Source organism: Eschrichtius robustus, chromosome 6, assembly GCF_028021215.1.
Source record: "Eschrichtius robustus isolate mEscRob2 chromosome 6, mEscRob2.pri, whole genome shotgun sequence".
Classification (NCBI taxonomy): Eukaryota; Metazoa; Chordata; class Mammalia; order Artiodactyla; family Eschrichtiidae; genus Eschrichtius; species Eschrichtius robustus.
This window is the reverse complement of record NC_090829.1, coordinates 30,457,967-30,472,425: the sequence shown is the minus strand read 5'-3', so window position 1 is coordinate 30,472,425 and position 14,459 is coordinate 30,457,967. Positions and strand designations below refer to the sequence as shown.

The 14,459-nt window shown below is 40.2% G+C and overlaps 1 pseudogene; it reads left to right on the top strand.

The window, feature by feature from the left end:
- Positions 1-10,494: 10,494 nt before the first annotated feature.
- The window catches only part of LOC137765843 (protein Jumonji pseudogene), an 84,170-nt pseudogene continuing 80,205 nt past the window's right edge, over positions 10,495-14,459 (top strand).

Below are 14,459 nucleotides of genomic sequence, written 5' to 3'. Positions count from 1 at the left end.
GCAAAATTCGGAAAATATTGAGGCTTCTCTGAGAAGGTAATGTACTTTTGAAACTTTATTGCCAAGAAAAAAATTTTAACAAAATTATATAGTTAATATTTTTTGTGTGCTTGTTACTTGCTAGGTGTGGCTTTAATGCTTTTCATTATTAGCTCATTTAATCGTGACAGTGTCCCTCTGCAGTGGGTACAGTAACTCACTCTTTCCTACATGGGAGGAAACTGAGACTCAGAGGGGTAAGGAGCTTGCTGAGGACCCTGCAGTAGAAAACATCAAGTCAGCATTTGAACCCAAGCCCTCACACTGCTTGTCTTAATAAAAGGAGAAGGCAGTGCTTGGGGAGATGGGAGGGCTTACACTGGCCCGCTGCCCAAAGATACTCACACTAACTTTAAGGACTGATTCCCAGCTGCAAAAGAACTGAGCAAAGAGAGCAAAAGTTATGGGTAAGACTAAATACTAGGGTGGTGAATATATTAAACCCAAAATTTAAAAGGCAGGTCTTGTTGTAGGGAGCTGGTGTGATAAGTGTTTACTTACTCTGTGGCTGACTTGGGCTGCCCTTCCACTGCTGGTGGTGGTGTTCAGAAGCCCGCGTTGAACGATAAGCATCACTCACTTGAAATCGAATGACCAGCTCCAAATCACAGAAAGTCAAAGTTAAACTGCTTTCCTTTGGAGACTGAACTATAATTGCAAAAAAAAAAAAAAAAAAAAAAAATCCTCCCAGTAATAACTATGCTGATTAAACTTAGAGGGTATAGAATGCATCCTAGAGGTCTTTGGTGGTCTTCACAGTACCCCGTACAGCTTGAGGGACATGGCAGAGGCCCAATCTTTTCCTTTGTTGAGATTAGCATTACTGTGATTACCTATATGTATATCAAAGCTTTTAACAAAGTTAAAGACCACGGTTTCTCAAACTTTAGTGTGTATGTGACTCATCTACTATCTTGTTAAAAGGTAGATTCTGATTTAGAAGGTCTGGGGTGGGGCTTGAGATTTTGCATTTCTAACAAGTTTCCAGGTGATGCTGGTGGTCATGTCATATGACATACCTGTGATCCTAGGACCATACGGTGAATATGTACACATTTATTAGTATATGTATTTTGGGCCAAATGGACACCTTCACTTTGACTTCCCACTGGATCTGCCCTGGGTGGGGTGTTTTGGACAGTTGCTACTTGCTCTAGCAAACTTTATTCTGGAGATAGTTACTGCCAACTTGGGGATTTCAGAAGGTTCTGAGATTGCAAGAGGGCTCTCATCACTCTGGCTTACTGATTTCTGTGCGCTTTAAGGCAGTAGTTCTCAAAGTGTGGGTCCATTAAAAATTTTTGCTGATGTCCACTGGAAGGGCCTTACCACTCAGCAGTCTGTCTTCTCCCTCGTACTCACTCATTCCCTACTGCATTCCATGACTGTTATTCTAGCCCTTTCCACATTCCCCAAGTCCTCCCTCCTTTCATCCCCACTCCTTTGCATCTTATAATCTCTCGTTCCACTTTGTGGAAAAGGAAGCTCAAGTTCCTTTATTCATCTTCCATTTTTTTTTTTTTTTTTGGCTGCACGGCATGCAAGATCTTAGTTCCCTGACCAGGGATCGCACCCGCACCCCCTGCAGTGGAAGCGTGGAGTCTTAACCACTGGACTACCAGGAAAGTCCCTCATCTTCCTTTTAACTTTGTTATATTTTTATACCAACACTTCCTCTTCAACTCAAATTTTGTCCTTATTTTCATTGATTTTTATTATCTTTCCTATAAGAAGGTAAATTCTCTCACCTGTGCTCTTGTTTCCATTCCAACACACCTCCTCTGAGACTGTGTGATCTCATATATTTTTAGTATCCTCCCTTTACTCGTTTCTCTACCCTCTTCCCAGATGTTAGGTTCTTACCTTTCTTTTCCTAAATTTTTATTAAGGAAGTTAAAAAATATCTGCCAAGTATAACCAATATTTTATAATAACTTTAAATAGAGTATAATCTATAAAAATATCAAACCACTATGTTGTACATCTGAAACTAATACAACGTTGTAAATCAACTGTACTTCAAAAAAAATATTTGCCAAGTAGACAAAATTATATAACGAACTCCTTTTTACCCATTCACTAACTTGAATCATTATCAAAGTTTGCCACTTTTGAATTTTTTTCTTAGAAACATCTTCCCTCGGCCCTGCTCCTTCCCTCAGCTACCACCCTACTTCTTGGTTTCCTTTAGTGATCAAGCCCCTCTCTCCAGTTCCTGGTCCCACCTGATTTGTTAACCTCTTGTCTAGTTTCTGCCCTGGGCTCACTATAGAATGAGTCACTGCATGACTGATCCAGTGCCCATTTCTCAGGCCTCACTCTTCTTTGACCTCTGCAGCATTTCATTCTTCCCTGTAAGCCGCTGGAGCCACACTGGTTATCTGTGCAATGACTTTAGAAGTCAACAGTCTGCAACGTTCTCCCTTCCTGAGACTTTCAAGGCTACATCGACTTTCCAAACTCATCACCACATCAAAAACTTTCGTCTTAACCTCTGCCCCAGAAAAGGAGATGAACCACTCCTTAAAGACAGTGACTATATCTTCTAGAAAGGTTAAGTCCTTGACTGTACCTGGTACAGTACCGTCACTTAATTGAAGCACCATAAACTATTAACTGATAATGGTGATGATGGTGATAATGATGGCCACCTCACACAACTATAAAACCTGACTTGTGGAAATGCAAGATAGGATCATTTATTTACTTCTTGAACCCACAGTTTTGATACTTTTAGAATAACCATATAGTTAATTACCTAAAGTTTCCAAGGCTGGGATTTCCATGCTTTTGTGCTTCCTGTGTAATTTTGAATGCATTTTAAAATTCCACTTAACACTTAAGAGTATCCATTCATTGCTTGTTCACAACTGAACAAGAGCTACTTAAGAGTGCATGTAACTGGCAAGGTGGGGTGAGGGGTGTGTCTTAGGGGGAGGGCAGAGAGGGAGAGGAGAGATTATCCTACCCGATTGAAGCATGGTATTTTCTCCCGTTGGGGGGAACACCTGAAAAATAACATCATGTTGAACACTTTCTGGCAAACAGTTTAGACAGTTGTGGGTTTTTTTTTTTTCTTTTCTTTTTTGCCGTGCTGCGTAGCGTGCGGGATCTTAGTTCCCTGACCAGGGTTTGAACCCTGGGCCATGGCAGTGAAAGCACCAAATCTTAACCACTGGACTGCCAGGAAACTCCCTAGACAGTTATGTTTTAGACAGAGGAAACATCAGCCACTTCCCTTCTCCCATGTGCAAATACTCACTGGCTATGAGTCCCCACATGGGCCACAATCTCACAGCTGCCATGATCCACAGAGTCTTACCTCTGCCTGATCCAGGACACCTCTAGTGTTTTCACTGACCATGAGTTCAGCTCCTGGTGACTTCCAGAGCTGCCTACCGGGCTCATGGTTCATCTACCACCTGCAGAGCGAGGAAAGAAAACCCCGGAGATCCCTCAAAGCTTCCTGGCTGAAGGGATTTGTCCTCGGAATTTTATGCTTCGTTCTTGTGAAGACGCCTGACCATCATCCCACAAGAAGGTACCTTCTCAGAGTAACTGAGGTGCATGTGCCTTTGAGGCAGGCCCGCTATCAATTCTTTTTAGAAACCTTGATGGTATAATGGAAAGAGTCTTTAAGTCTCTACCACTTAACAACTGTGGCCCTTGAGAATTACTTAACCTCTCAGAGCCTCAGTCACTTCATCTATGAAGTGGAATAAATGGCTATCAAGGGTCAAAGGAGATGATATAGGCAAAGGTCACGGCATAGAGAGTAGCTGCTCATTCACCAATGTCTTCAATAGACTTTATGGTCAGCACTCTTCTAGGTGTAGGGACTTGGTGGTGAACAACCCTGCTCTCAGGGAGATCATATTCTAGTGGGAATTCATCACATATTAGTTCCCCTTCCTGTTGTAAGTACATCTACAATTACATCAGGTATATAATATTTTAGAAAAACTGGTGCTCCAGCCAAGCATAAATCTGCCTCTCTTTGACAGAGTCAAGGCAAGTAACAAGTTTTTTTCCAAAAGAGTAGAAAATAATCTGGTTCATTAACTTACTACCCTTATTACTCTGTTAGAAAAAGGACACTAGAAAGCTCATACCAGATGGTACATCATGTTACTTGTATCCAACTTACAGGACTAGAATCCCTGCACAACATTAGGTGTCACCTCCTGACGGTCTACCAGAGGGTAAGCCCAAGGTAGTAAGAACACTGAACTCCACAGAAGACAATAGAACTAACAGGAGAGATGCACATGGGCAGCTAAGAAGGTCATGGCTGTGTTTACAGAATGCTTTATACCTGCAACTGGCAGGGAGACAGGAGTAGGGAGTAAGACATGCATTGCTTTATAAGCAGAACAAAACTTTATTTTATAAAATAAAATCTGAGTATTTGGCATCATACAGATCAAACACTGACTTTTTTTATTAGCTGAATTTCTTAAGTTGTAGCAGACATATTGAATAGCCCACACCAAACTAGGGTGTGATCAGCTGAGGCTCCAGGTCCCATCGTCACATCACCCAGTGCACGTGTTTGCAAATGACTATTATTCAGCCTTCAGGGTGCGTTCACAGCATCATCTCACTCCATCCTGCCAACGAGGTGGCCACTCAGGTATCGTTACAGCCATTTTCTTTTAATGGATGAGGAACTGAGATTTGCTAAAGTTCACACAGTCAGCAAGCAGCAGAACTAGAATTAAACATCCTCTGACTTCCAGGCTAAGGCTCTGGCTGTTACCATGCAGGCAGAGACAGAGAGTCCATGCCAGAATGCCTACCAGCACCTAACCCCAACTACCAGTTCTAAACACACATGGCCAAGCTTCTTGTTCACTCAGCCTCCTTCTTCTCTGTCACCCCGCCCCCAGGTAAAACTAAACTGAAGAAATATGTGTATATATATATATATATATATATATATATATATATATATATATATACACACACACACACAGACACATATATATAATATATATATATTAACAAGCCTAAGTACCTGCAGGAGGATAAGAGACCACCTGGAGGAGAATCCAGTTGGTCTGGATTATACACATGTGTATATACATATATATTTATCTCTATATATATGTGTGTATATATATATATATAAAAAGGACTTAATTATCACATGTGTTACATGTTGGTTTTGCTGGCAGTATGTTATCTAATTAGGATTAGCGATTATCCATTTTCTTCTGTATTAGTTAGTAATTGCTGTGTAACAAACCACACCAAAACCCAATGGTTTAAAGCAATAAGCACTTTTAATTATTTATAAAATTACTGTTCTTCTGCTCTCAGTTGGGCTCCCTCATGTGTTTGAGGTCAGCTTGTAGATTAGCTAGGAGCAGGCTGGTCTAGGCCTAGGCTGGGACAACTGGATTCTCCTCCAGGTGGTCTCTTATCCTCCTGTAGGTACTTAGGCTTGTTTACTTGATGACAATGGCGGAGTTTCAAGAGACACACTGGGTGTGTGCAAGATCTTATTTGCTGTATTGTATTGATCAAAGCAAGTCACAAGGTCTGCCCAGATTCAAAGGGTGGTGAAAGAGACTTCTCTAGATGAGAGGACCTTCAAAGTCAAACTGAGGCCATTAATTGGGGTCATCACTTCAATCAATCTAAGAATTCCTACCTCTGGCTACTGTGAAATGTGGGCCCAGGCTGTTACCCCTCCAGATCTTTCAAAGGTAGTTGGACATCATACAAAATATTCTAATTTGATAGTGATTGGAAACCAAAGAAAAATTTCCAAAAACAGTGTATAGGCAAACAGAGCCTTTGTATGAATCTTGGAATTAGAACCTGAAGTTCTATTGTTTATATATGTTATATTGACCCTGGTAGCTCATTGTACTTATTTTGACCCTGTGCATAACAACCAAATGTTAAAATCAATATTCATCCAAAATTGAGCAAAAGCCAACTATTAGCTTCATAGGATAAACGGAAGGGATATAAGAATGAACCTGAAATTTTACCAATAAACTTAATTATCATTGCAATTTTATTATTTGAACTTTTTGTAGAAGTGTGACTAGCATGAGATCAATAATTACTCAGCACTATCTACTGCTTGATACTGTCTGCTAATCTAAATAGATGCTCATTTTGACTGAAGCTGGTGGAGAAACAAGGTATTTGGGGATACCTCACTATTATTTAGTACTTTCTCTTTTTCTTCATAGCATTGCTTTTTTTAAAAGTAAAAATTGAATATATTTAAGGTGTACAGCATGATGATTTGGCATACATATATATAGTGAAATGATTATTTCGATCAAGCTATTTAACATATCATGTCCTCACATACCTTTTTTTTTTTTTTTTGTCATAAGGGCACTTGAAATCTACTCTCTTAGGAGATTTCCAGTACTGTATTCAATATAGTACTATTGACTACAGTCATCATGTTGTACGTCAGATCTTTATTCATCCTCCATAACTACAACTTTGTGCCCTTTGACCAAAATCTCCCCATGTCCGCCACCTACCCAGCCCCTGGTAATCACCAGTCTACCCTCTGCTTCTATGTATTTGACTTCTAACATTTCACATATAAATGAGATCATGCAGTTTTTTTCTTTCTGCCTCTGGCTTATTTCACTTAGCATAATGCCCCCCAGATTCATCCATGTTGTTGCAGATGGTAGAATATCCTTTTTAAAGGCTGAATAATATTCCACTGTATATATATTCACAATAGCCTAGATATGGAATCATAACATTATTCTGTCTAGATCAAAGACAATTGATCACAGATGTCGTATAGTTTTGAAGTTTCTCCTGCTCATAACATTTTGAAGTGGTTAAAGTTATCTTTATGCTTTTAATTCATCCTCCTAATATGTAAAGAATTTCTAAGTAAGACTTTTCATTGAAAGATGTATGACCCAAATGGAGTTTAAATAATCAAAAATGAAATACAATTTTGAAAGTTTATTTTATTTAATTTTATGAAAGTTAGAACACCAATTCATTCTACAAAGGTTAGAATTATTGAACAAACTGTCAACTGATTTCCCTATTGAGCAATTTAGTAGTTCTTAATTGTTTTTGTATATCAGATAGACAGCTCTCACAATCAAAATGAATTATTTTGACATTTTACCCTTACAGATGTAAACAATTAAATTTACATTTTAGCTGTCCAATAGAATGTTAACGGAAAGAGCACGTAAGGAAAGTCTTCATTCCAGGTTATATCTGGAAAGTTTATCTATATTTGAAAGTGAACAGTCAGATATAAGATATCTAAATGGCATGACGTGCTGTTGCAGAGTGTATATATCCCGTCCCACACACTCTTCCCACTATGTGATGAAGATGGTTCAGTTCAGGTCTATACCCCTTCCCTTTGAGACGGGGTGAAAGTGACCCTGAGGTTAGGTCATAAAAGGCAATATGACCTCTGTGTGGTTCTATCTCTAGGAATTCTTGCCCTTGGAAACCAGTTACTATGTTGTAAGGAAGGCCTCACAGGAGCACTACAGCCAACAGCTCCGTGCCGTGCTGACAACCGGCATCCACTGCCAGACACAGGCAACCTCCATCTTCCAGCTGAGGCCCCAGACATCGTGAAGCAGAAGTGGCAGAAACTGTCCCCATATGCTCTGCCAGAGTTCCTGACCCATAGAAAGTATGAGATATAATAAGTGATTGTTGTCGCTTTAAGCCACTAAGTTTCATTACGCAGCCAGAGTAACTGGAACACATGCCTTGTAATTAAGGCTGCCAGATAAAATATAGGATGCCCAGTTAAATTAGAATTTCAGTTAAACAGTATTTTTTTTTTTTTTAGTATCAGTATGTCTCATGCAATATCTGGGACCTACTCATACTGAAAAATGACTCATTGTTCTTCCAAAATTAGAATGCAACTGGACGTCCTGTGTTTTTATTTGCTAAATTTGGCAACCTATGTGGAATCTACGTCATCATATTCACTGATCACCCATAATGTTGGAGAGGCCAGAAATGACCCTGCAGACACAGGCACTCAGACTTCCAAAAACTGGGGCCTAAGCAGAAAAGCAGATCGTGGCTGACTGCGACGGCATTGACCCTCCCTTCATCCTGTGGCTCTCAGGTTCTCTCTGATCCCCACATCCGTTCATATGGATTGCTTCAATCAGAGCTGACGAATAATGACAGACTTTTTAAATGCAAAGAATACTCTGGAAAAAAATTATATCTTTACCTTTTTCTTGAAAATCTGCAACTGGGCATCATGCCTCTTAAAACCACTTCTGATAAAACTGTTGTCCATTTCCTGTCACACTACTAAATGTAGACTCTTTGTCCTTAAATTTCTATATATGAGCAAATGTGACATTGTGGGGCTCTAAATTTAAAAATTGTCCTTTTTCTTCTCAGAATTTTTTTTCCAGTAGGGAATGGCAGATGAAACAAATGATGTCTGGGGATTTGGTTCAAAATAGCTATTGGCATGGGTGAGTGTAGAGAGACAGCAACATTGGCCGGCGCTGGGAATTTGGTGGCTGGGAAGCTGGTGATGGCCACATGGGGGTTCATTTTACTGTTCTTTCAACTTGTATACATGTTTGAAGTTTTCCATGACAAAAGTTAGGAGGAAGGAAAAAAATATATATTAAAAATATAATATAATATATATAAATATATAATACATTAAATATATATTTATATATATATTAAAATGTATAAAGTATAACGAAAACTATTTTATGCTCTATAATTAGAACACTGAAAAGTCATCCAGCCCAGGCTTCCCTGGTGGTACAGTGGTTAAGAATCCGCCTGCCAATGCAGGGGACACTGGTTCAATCCCTGGTCCGGGAAGATCCCACATGCTGTGGAGCAACTAAGCCCGTGCGCCACAACTACTGCACCTGTACTCTAGAGCCCGCGAGCCACAACTACTGAAGCCCGCGCGTCCGGACCCCGAGCTCCTCAACAAGAGAAGCCACCGCAATGAGAAGCCCATGCAACGCAACGAAGAGTAGCCCCCGCTCGCCACAACTAGAGAAAGCCCATGCAGCAACGAAGACCCAAAGCAGCCATAAATAAATAAATAAATAAGTTTATTTTAAAAAATGTCATCTAGCCCAAACAAGTATATCGTAGCTAAGATAATGGAGTCCTGGTGAGACAGTGACCATATCAAGGCCACACGAATGCAGCACCTGAACTCAAGCCTTCCGAATGTGTGCCAGTGTTTCACACAGCTCACAGTATACTGTTTCTTTAATCTTTCCAGTCTCATAAATCATAATTTTACAATCATCAAAAGTTTGGAAACTCTTTTTAAACAGCTCTGTTCCCTTGCATCTCAATAGGAATGCAGACCAAGGGAAGAATATTTGATTTATTTAGGTCGTAATAGGAAAACTTATTAACGTTTAAAGTATAACGTTGTGAACAAAAACGGGCAAAATATCTAAAAAAATGCATATGATTTATGTATAAGGTACATACTCAGGATATATTTTTAGAATGTAATTACTTGTAACTTTCTCTAATTCTCCCCCTGCCCGTCCCCACGTTCAGTTGTTTTCTTGACTCTGAATTCAAACAGCACACATTTTTTTTCTAGCACTTATCACTTCCTACTTGGTATGTGATTTGCTTATATAGCCTATATACCTCCTTATTTATTCATTCAATGAATATTTTGTTGGGTGCCAATTCTGTGCCCAGCAGTGCTGGGTTTACAGTGGTAAATAAAACAGACTTGGTCCATGCTTTCATGGGGCTTAGTTGGGGAGAAAGTAGGCAAATGTGAAGAAAATACATAAAAATTCAGATGGACCCTACAAAGAAACCAAGCAGAATAGGAAGGTAGAGAATAATGAGGTGAGTAGGGAACACTGAGGGGATGAGAAGGAAGGACAAATATCCTTCCTTCTCGGCCAGGGAAGACCTGGCCACAGTGTTGCTGGGACCGTGAGCTAAGGCAAAGGTGGCACTGTAGTTGGAGAGAGGGCTAGGCCAGGTCTTGTGGAACCTTGAAGCCAGGGTCAGAAGCTGAGAGTTTAGTTCAAGTTCACTGGGAGGCCACTGGGAGGTTTTAAGCAGAAGAGTGACACAGTTCTTTCTATTTTTTTTTCTTTTAAGATCACTCTGGGGACTTCCTTGGTGGTTCAGTGGGTAAGACTCCTTGCTCCCAATGCAGGGGCCCCAGGTTCGATCCCTGGTCAGGGAACTAGATCCTGCATGCATGCTGCAACTAAGAAGCCTGCGTGCCTCAACTAACAGGTCAGCATGCTGCAACTAAAAAATCCTGCATGCTGTGACTAAAAAAATAAATAAATAAAAAGATCCCACATGCCACAAAGACAATCTTGCATGCTGCAACTAAGACCTGGAGCAGCCAAATAAATAAATAAATATTTTTTTTTAAAAAGAGATCACTTTGGTTCCTGAGTGGGGAATGGATTATAGCAAGACGAAGATATGAGTCAGGAGACCAGACAGAAGGTCATGGTAGTGGCCCAAGTGAGTCTTACTGAGGTTGATGGTGGCAGAGAAGTGGCAGATTTGAGATATGATTTGGAGGGTAATCATGACAAAGTCTGGATGAGGGGGCACAGGGAAAGAGAAAAGCCAAAACTACTTCCCAGGTTTTTGACCGGAGCAACTGTGTCTATGGTAACTCCATAGATGAAGATAATTCAGGGGAGAAAAAGTTGTTTTCTTCTTTTTCCCCCTCAGGAAATGGGGGTGTAGGCAATGGACAGTCTGGCAGGAGACACCTCCTACACTAACTCATATAAATGCAGTCACACGATATTTGTCCTTTTATGTCAAGCTTATTTCACTTAACATAATGTCTTTAAGGTTTATTCATGTTGTAGCACGTGTCAGAATTTCCTTCTTTTTTAAGGTGCTCAGACTGTTTTATAGCAGCTAAAACAACTACGCTTAGCAAGAGTGATTATTTAAAATTGAAGTGTTTTCCTTAGGTGAATGGCAATGGGTAGTCAAATGTACTGGCTCAACAGTCTGCCACTGTGAAGGACGGAGCTCACTCTGGCAGGGCTGGGCAGCCCTCTGATGCTTAGTCCACTCTTGTCAGGATTCCTCTCTGGTTAGGTGTCCCCAGCAGGACCCCACTCACCTCCAGCCTAGTAATGCCCCCTCCTTTGTTAATCTCCATCACTCTCAACCCCACGCCCAACCCAGGCTGTCCATCCTGAAGTGTTCAGCCTGGTCCTGCTACTCTGTTCTTTGGTCTTGAATCTATTGTTGGCGAATAAATGTCTTGATCTCTTTGGATCTTGGTCTTCAAAGCCAAATTTATGTCTACTTTTGATGGTGAGTTTACAATCTCCATTCTGAATCTCATTTGCTTTGTCTGGGTAAATTTGGGTCCTTTCTTCTTTATGGCAAATGAAAGGGCCAGGAAACAAAAAAGAATGATGTTGACAGTGACAAGGGTAGAAATGGGGAGTCAACAAGAAAAACCTAGGTTTGATACATATCTCCAAATGTCATCCCTCTATGGTCATGTCTTCCAGCTAAGCTTTTGCTAGGGCTAGAAGAGAAATCATTCTTCTTGACAAGACTGGAATGCAGTTCTTCTTTGTTGATAATTAAGGTTGGACTTGGCTTAAAATCCAGTTATGATAGTCCTGATGTATGATGGAGTTTATCTCTGCATGGGGATAGCCAAAAAGTAGTAAGAGGGAGGGCCAAGATTTCTTTCCACAAATAATTTGTCATAGTCTATGCCATTCGGCATGATTGCCATCATTTTAGGCAGGAAAGATTTTTAAATGATTTTTACAGCACCCACCATGGTTTTAAAAAACAACAGCAACATCAATATCAATGAAGAACCTATAAATATTTTACTTTGTGCAAAGTAACTTCCTAGTGCCAAGTTTGGTCTTTCAGACTGAAAGTTGAGATCTATGAGGAGGTCGTGAAATCAATTTAGAAGGTTAGTATTTAATTTTTAAATGAAATAAAGTAGAAAGTATTGGGGTATATCACTATTAGTAAGAATAAGCATTGCTTTGTAGAATTTTGAGTTTGGTAAGGTATGTGCCTGAGGTGTGTATTTTGTGGTGTACCTTTTACTGAGTACAATGTACTTCTTTCTGAAGGTCCCAGTGAAGGTGAAAAAGTTTGAGAAAATTGCCCAGTTAAATTGAATGCATTAATTGTAATGTAGGCCTGGTGACTGCCTTATGCACATAAAATGCTATTGAATGTCCACCCAAAATGAGTTTGATTTTGGAGTGTTTGACAATAAATAATAGATAGCTGGGCTAGTTTTACATTTTCAAACATTCATTTGAAAATGAATTCATTTTTCTTCTCCAGAAAAAGAGTTAAAAGAAAGTTTATAAACAGCTGAATATAGTATAATAGAACACACACACATGTAAATTATGAGTGATAAAAAATGATCTTTAAGGAGAAATAGGTTCAGAAAGTCACGCAGAACCAGGACTAAAAATAGTAGTATTCAGTGAACTCATATACCCTAAAAAGTGGTAGGATAATGAGAAAGAAAAAAAATAGCCCCTGACCTCCAGAATGGATCTGATGTTCACAGCTAGACGTCAACACTGTTACAAGCTGGTCTGGCACTCACAGTATCACTTTGCTTTCCTGTTGCACAGAAACAATCTTACAGAATATCTATAACAAACGAGGTCACTCTCAGACCACAATCAAGTGAGACAAAAACAAGGTCGCCGTGCAACACAAAATACCAAACGTTCCCCTCGTTTACTGAGTGGAGACGGTAATTTCTTTACCAACGTCAGCGTTCACCTTTCTCTAGTCCGACCTCCCACAGAGATGACCTATTGAGATATCCATTCATAGAACTGCCTCCACTTTCTGACAACCCCCCATCCAGAGTAAGACCCTGCTTCCTTCAACTGTCCCCCAAACTACCCCACCAGCGCCCAAATCCTTTACTAGCTTCCTTCTGACCCCCTCTTATTGAGACGCTCCATGGTTCTCCATGGTGTGCGTTCCCACCACTGCCACCCATGAAAAACCCAACTTGTCCAGCTACGGGTGTTCCTGGAGGTGTTTGAAGAACAGAAAAAAGTAAAGCCAATAGTCTGTTAGTGCCATGCCTTACATGGAACAGTAAAGGACGTCATCAGAAATGTGCATCTTTCTGTACTTTAGAGAGTGCGTATGTACCCGTGTTCACTTGTGGAGTGTCGTGGAGGGCAGTGTTAGAGAAGGGCTAAGTTTATGGGGCTCTGTTGTGTCAGTATCTCTCAGACTGAAGATTGGTAGTCACCGACATTTAGAGGACCCCGAGAATTTTTAGGTATGATCATTTTTTAAGCTGTGTTTTTTAAAGTACTTATCTTTTGGAGATGGATACTGAAATCCATCAGGGGAGAGGGGAAGTGGGTGGAGTTGTGAATGGAAAAAGACTGGTCATGAGTGGATAATAATTAACGCTGGGTGATGGGCATATCAAAGTTCATTACAGTATTTTCTTTACTGTTAAAATTTTCATAATAAAAAGCAAGAATAAAAAGATTTCTAGAGTCTAATTCCTCACCCGTGTTTGCAGTTTGAGGAGTCCCAAAGTGGAATGGGGCTGTGTCTGAATACGTTGAGAATCAGGGTATTGGAATTTAATCAAGGATTCCAGGGTTATGTGTGCGTGTGGGCGTGAGGCAGGGCAGGCCTTTGAAAGTTACTGTCTGAGAGGGTCAGGAAGTTCAGGGAGATTTTAAGCCAAGTGGACACCACAGCTGTAACATCCATCAGCTGGGGTTAGGTAACCAGGTATGAGGCAACTGGGAAGGAATGTGAGATGCAGGAACCAGCAAGACGGTCGGGAATGGTAAGTGGGAGTCGAAACCTAGATATATTCCTGTAGTAGAGCTTAGCGTGCCGGAGGTCATATCTTCTGCTGTGGAATGGTTCTTAAGGATTACTTCGTTTGTACTGCTTCAGTCACAGAATCCAATAATTTCACTTTTCTTGAGTTGGATGTCAAGATTTCTAAGGTCTGACACTTAAACACTATATGTTTGAAATAAATTTCTAGAATTTCTTTCCATTTTAATGGGGTTGGTCTTCTCTCAGCCTTAAATAGTTTGGGAAAAAAGAAATGATGCATTCATTCAAGGAATATTATTGACCATCTAGTATGTACTAGGTACAGACCTATATGCTGGAGATAAATAGTACCTGACTATAGAGCTTCGAGTATAGGGAGGCAGATAGAAATCAGTCCAACAATCTCACAAATACAGTTACAAATTAAGGTAAGTGCTTTGAAGTACAAGGAGTTATTAAAGGATGTGGCTTATTCTAACTGGAAGAATTAGCTGAGTAACTAGAGCTCATTGGAAGCTATGATTATTGGGCCAGTAGAAAGATATAAAGCAGGATCTGACGGATCAGAAGCCTTGGTTTTTACTTTAAAG